This window comes from Pungitius pungitius, chromosome 18 (assembly GCF_949316345.1).
Source record: "Pungitius pungitius chromosome 18, fPunPun2.1, whole genome shotgun sequence".
Taxonomy (NCBI): domain Eukaryota; kingdom Metazoa; phylum Chordata; class Actinopteri; order Perciformes; family Gasterosteidae; genus Pungitius; species Pungitius pungitius.
Genome location: NC_084917.1, coordinates 3385201 through 3390917, shown reverse-complemented (window position 1 = coordinate 3390917; position 5717 = coordinate 3385201).

The window sequence follows — 5717 nt, the reverse complement described above, 5'->3', positions numbered from 1 at the left end:
GGAAGACGGATGGGCCTGGGGAGACTTGTTAAAAGGGGAGTTCGGGGGAGGGGGGGGGGGTGTAGTAGGCGGTGGGGGTTGTGGCTGTGGAGGTCATCGTCCCACACACGAGCCGCCCTTTAAATCTCACCGCCGGTTCACAGGCCGCCAAAACAGGCGTTGGCGTTGTTTCCGCGAGCTGGAGTCAGATTAATGGGCGCGCGGTTCATCAGACCTTTGTTTGGGGGGGGGGGGACGATCCAGGTGGCGGCCAATGGCGGGGACTCAAGAGGACAATTAAGCCGGGGGATTGGTGGGGACCAGAAAAAACACCAATATCTGCATCCGTGGAGACGGGGGGGGGGGGGGGAAACGCGGCCATCGGACTCCCTTTGAGGCCTCGAACGCAACCGGAATCCAGACGACGTGCGGCGGAGGAACAATTGAGTTTGTTTTTCTTGGGTTTCCATTCAAAAGTAAAACTGCCTGGTGGGTCCGTTCACCTCATGCGGCGAGTCGCCCCTCTTTCGCCTCACAGCAGAAATCACAACAGATGGGAAATATTTTACACCTTTTCACTGTTAGTGCAAGAGCTACAGAGCAGCAGGCAATGTTATGCCCAAACAGAGACCCCCCCCCCCCCCCCCCCTCGATGCTCAACGGCTATCCATCATAGATTTTTTTTATTCCCAGTCCACCCTTCTCCCCCACCCCCCCCCCCCCCGTCCATCTCCTCGTATTATTGTAGCAGGAACGAAGGGAAGCGCCCGTCCACCGGAAGATCTGCTTCTGGAGATTGAGCCGGTAACAGAACGGCGCTTCCTGCCTCCCCCGGCCCTCATCCCCCCCCCCCCCCGTCTGAACGTTGCCTGAAGAACCGTTGCATCAACACAAAGAGTCAGATTTAAAGCTGAACGCTTTCATAACCTCGTGGCGAAGAACCGTCGCGTCACTCGAGAGGGAAGGAGTACGTGCAGTTGGCTTTGTGGGAGCAGCTTATGTTTGCATATTTCAATAAAATAAGATGTTTGGGGGGGGGGCGGTGGGGGGGGGGGGGGCTGCAGACTGTGCAAACGGCGAACGGCAGAACGCCGTACGAATCGCAGGTCGTAGGTCACAGCAGGTTTACGTTGGATCGAGCGCAAGGTACAACCCCGACACATGTTACAGATGTGTTTCCCCCCCCACTCCTCAGCACCGATACGTCTACATTTACGTCAAGGGACGGGGGCGGGGGGGGGGGGGGGGGGGGGGGGGGGGGGGGAGAAATTTAAGTTTCGGGGCGGATAATCACAACCAGGCCCGAGCGAAAGGTGGCGATCAAAGAAGGGCAGCAAGTGGAAGACGACGACGCTCTTGATGTGCGGGGGGGGGGGGTCAACCTGACTGATGCGCCTGGACGAAAGGTCGCGGCGGGCCACTCGGCTTTTGTGAGCGTCGGTCGGGGTGTGGGGGGCTGTGGCGGGGGGGGGGGGAGCGGGTCTGCAGGATTGAGATAAATTCAGAGGGGAGTCGGTGGGAAGTGCTCTCACATCACTTCCTCTCTTTGTCTCGGGCCGCTATTTTCAAGGCCCCGGAATGTAGATCCTGCCGAGAGGTCGAAGAGGAATTTCAAAAACAAGTTCATTAACCTCTGCGCCGAGGTGGGAGAGGGGGCTTTGTCACACGGACGCGTTGGTGGAGAGAGAGCGTCACGAGAAGGCTCTTCACAATCTCATTGGCCTTTCAGATGTGTTTTCTGCAGTCAGACAAGTGTGTGTGTGTGTGTGTGGGGGGGGGGGGGGACCATGTTGCAACTGGTACATTACCAGCTATCTATGCGCCACGTCCCAAAATTGGATCTGTGGGAGAATGAGAAAAGCACCACACCCTCCCTCACATCCTGTGGCGGGCCCGTCCTGGTGCGCCCCGGGCCGTGTGGTCCCAGCTCGCTGCTGACAGGAACACTGGAACCTTAAAAGGGAATCAAACAAATGAACCGCGTGTGCATTCGCGCGTGTGTGTGTGTGTGTGTGTGTGTGTGCGCGCGAGCGAAAATGAACGACTATCAAAGCCATACGCGACATGCACAGGTCACGTAGCTGTTAGCTTTGTTCCTCCTAAACCTAAATCTGTGAAAAGCGTGCATCCACACACACCCCCCTCCTCCCCCCCCCCCCCCTCCCTCACCGCGTCGTGCTGCTGAAGACAGGATGTCAGTCATGCACACTGTGTCCACAGACCCTCGCTGGTAAGTGGGTTGCTCTCCAGGGACATCCCAGCGATGCCCAGTTCTCCACACGCAGACATCCGGAAATCCACCATTTCTCTGCAGAAGGGACCTCAGTCCCACTAATTACTGTCTAGGAAACTGCAGTCAGCAACGCAGGGATTTCAAGTGGAACAACAACCAAAAAAAAAAGCGAACTTTTTTCTCCAAAATCCAGTCGGGCCGCCTCTCAGAAATGTGCGCGTGAATTCCCACCCTGTGAGTGCTTGTTACCCCCTTTGGTAGCAAAGCCCCCCCCCCCCCTTGGTTGTTCAAATTCAGTTGATAGATGTGTTTTTCAGTAGATCCTTTAAGAGACGACAGTAAAGATCAAACGCAGGTATTCCGTGAGCCACTCTGCGTTAATGCATCCTGCTTTTTGGGCTGAATTCTTTTCAGGACAGAGGAACGGACCCACTAGGTGATAAACCCCCCCCCCCCCCCGGGTTGAAACTGAAGCATTGTTCTGCCTCTCCTCCCCTGCTTTATCCCGTCTCTGACCTGCAGCAGCGCGCAGTGGCTGTGAACACCCCCCCCCCCCACATCAGCGAGAGGGCCTCGTTTGTCAGGCTCGTTTCGCCGCCGGGCCCCTCGAAAAAAGGTCGAGAGGGTTTTTGCGGTTCGGTTCCAAAACGCTGCAGGGCGCCACAACACACGTCGCGGGGGGGAGGGGGGGTCCGGTGCCCCTTTTTGCGTTTGCCCCTCACTTCAACACCCCCACCCCTCGGCCTCGGGTTCGCTCTCCGCTTGCTTCGGCGAACACATTGATGAAGCTTTTTGGATCTGAGAACCGTTGCTCAGGGTTACGGGGTTCAGCTGTGGTTTTTGGGCATAAATCCCCCCCCCTCCCCGAGTCTCTGTCTGATAGACCGTAACTGCTTCGTTGCCATCTGGGCTCAGTTAGTGAGCTTGATACCGTTTTAATGAACCCGTCATCAGGACGAGGAGAAAGTTCCCTCTTTGTGGTCCACTGATGATTCCGCTCAGCGTCAGTATTCAAACAGCAGTGGAGCCGCTCTCCACGCGAGCTCCCCCCCCCATCTTTTCCAAATGACTTCCATATAAATGCAATTACGTTGCAACGTGTGAGAAGTCTCTGCACCAACCGCCAATCTACAAATTCCTTGTGTGCCATATTTTGGCAATCCCGACTCCTGAGGAATTACGTACCATTGTTGGACAAAACAAGTTATTTTCCATTGGGGTAAACATTTTAAAGTCTATAGTCTAAATAACTATAGTCATAATCACTTTATTGACACTTTTTGTAAGAACAAAAAGAATGAAAAAAAAATGAATGAAGCACGTTTGTGTCCATGTGAAGAGAGGTTTTATTGATTAGTGGGGATTTGAGTGCTTCGGAGGCTGTGGATGTGGAAGTGGGGGGTGGTGGTGGGGGGGGGGGGGGGAACAGATGGCTGACCCACACGCTGAAAGGAGGCCTTCCTCCACCCTGATGTCACTCCGTCCCTTTTTGATGCACCGTCTCGCGCGTTCAGCGCGTCACCGGATCGAGACGCATCGACCGTCCGTCAAATCGACCCGCTGGAGGGATGAGGACGAGGGGATGAGTGAGTGAGTTAATAGGGTCATGTGGGGAGGGAGGGTCTCCCAGAAAAAATACAAAATCAAACTTCTGCACTTTCAACCCGGCAGCAGGAGGAGTTTTGGTGAAAAGGGAGTTCAACAGTTTATTCTCATCAGCATCTACATTTACAAAAAGTGACTTTCGCCTGAAATTTGCAGTACTTTGCAGTACTTTGCAGTACTTTGCAGTACTTTGCAGTACTTTCGTATCAAATGTATTTCATTAGATGTCTCAACATTTACGAAAAAACACACACATTTGTTTTATGTCTCTTTAACCATCTTGAATAATGAATAATGTTCTCATGCCAGTATAATTTCCTGTTAAGTCTTATTCTTGGATTCTAATCCAGCGATGCATCATTCAACCAGAGAGTCTCATGAAGGTTTGAAATACCGGGACGAAGGTCCGAGCCAAACATGATTACATTACTCTTCGTGTACAGCTAGTGTGTGGGGCCCGGGGCCGGGGGGAGGGGGGGGGGAGAAACAACATTGAATCATGGGAAAACTGGCTTAGCCGACGAGGCTGTTGTTTGCACCGCGGCCTTCGCGAACGTTACACGTACACCGCACATTAAAGGAGTATAAAGGACCAAATAGTCAGGGGTATTCGTGGTTTTGGAATTTCACTGCGTCATTTTTAAAATATGTATTTTGAACCCCCCCCCCCCCCCCGCCACCACCACCACCCTCCCCCCATTCTGGCTGCTCAAGTGGAGCACAGGAAGAGACCGAAACCATCGGCACAAAGTATTTTTAAAATCCAGGAGGGCCCGGGCGAGTGCGTGCCTCGGCCCTGCCGGGGGGGGGGGGGGGGGGGCGCCCATCGGGAGCGACAGGATTGGCGGCAGGCCTTGGACAACAGGACGTCCTGTTTGGCCCACCGCGCGTGGAAACCCTGCGCGGGGGGGGGGGCGAGACGCACGCCCTGCGCCCCTCCCCTGCCGACCAAACCAACCCGGGGCGCGATGTGAGGGACATCCAGGGGGGGGCTGAGAAGGTGAGGCTGCTTCCACGTGTCGAACCCACCGCCGCAAAGTACGCCACCCGCACAACGTTAAGAAAAGAGAAATATAAACTATAATGATGCTGCATATTCCCCCCCCCCCTTCATTTTTCAAAAGAAGATTAAAAAAAGAAAAACCCCTTTGTTGAACAAGTTTCAAACCCCCGGGGGGCGGGTGTTTCCATGACGACGGTGGAGCGGTGTTATCAGAACAGCTGTGCAGTGAGCTCCCCAGTGAGAAGAAGAAAGGCACCGTTGACCCCATCCGTCCCCCCCCCCCCCCTCGACGTTTCCACCAGCAGTCCGATGCATCTCAAAGCTCACGGATCACCGAGATAAACCTCGCGATGTCGTTATTCCCATTTTTACCAAAAAAACTGTCTCCGACGGCCGTGAATCTGAAGCGACCAATCAGAGCGTCGCAATGGACAAACGCACAGGCCTTTGCACTGCGCCCCCCCCCCCCCCGCTTCCTTTCCTTATCGCATTGACGGTAATCGTTGGGACGTCGTCCGTTGATGCGTGCCTTGTCGCCGAGGTTCACATTTTCTGTAAATCTGTGCGTTTTCGAATGCAGCTGCTTCTGAGTTTAGAGTCGTCGTTGGGCACGGCTGCCGCCCCCCCCCCCCCCTCCGAGGTCACCGCCGCTGCCCTTTAGCAGACTCTGTCGGGCCCTCTCTGACGCAGGTCCTTTTCCTGCCAGAGTGAGATTTTATTGTTCCAAGGGTGCAGCCTCCCGAATCTCGCTGCCCCAGCCTTTTCCTGTTTCCTCCAGAGAGGAAGTGCTGCCTCGCTTCAGTCAGGTCCCACCTCCCAGCATCTTAAGGTTCCTTAAGAGATGTGCCCTCCCTCTTCAATCTCTATTACACACACACACACACACACACACACCAG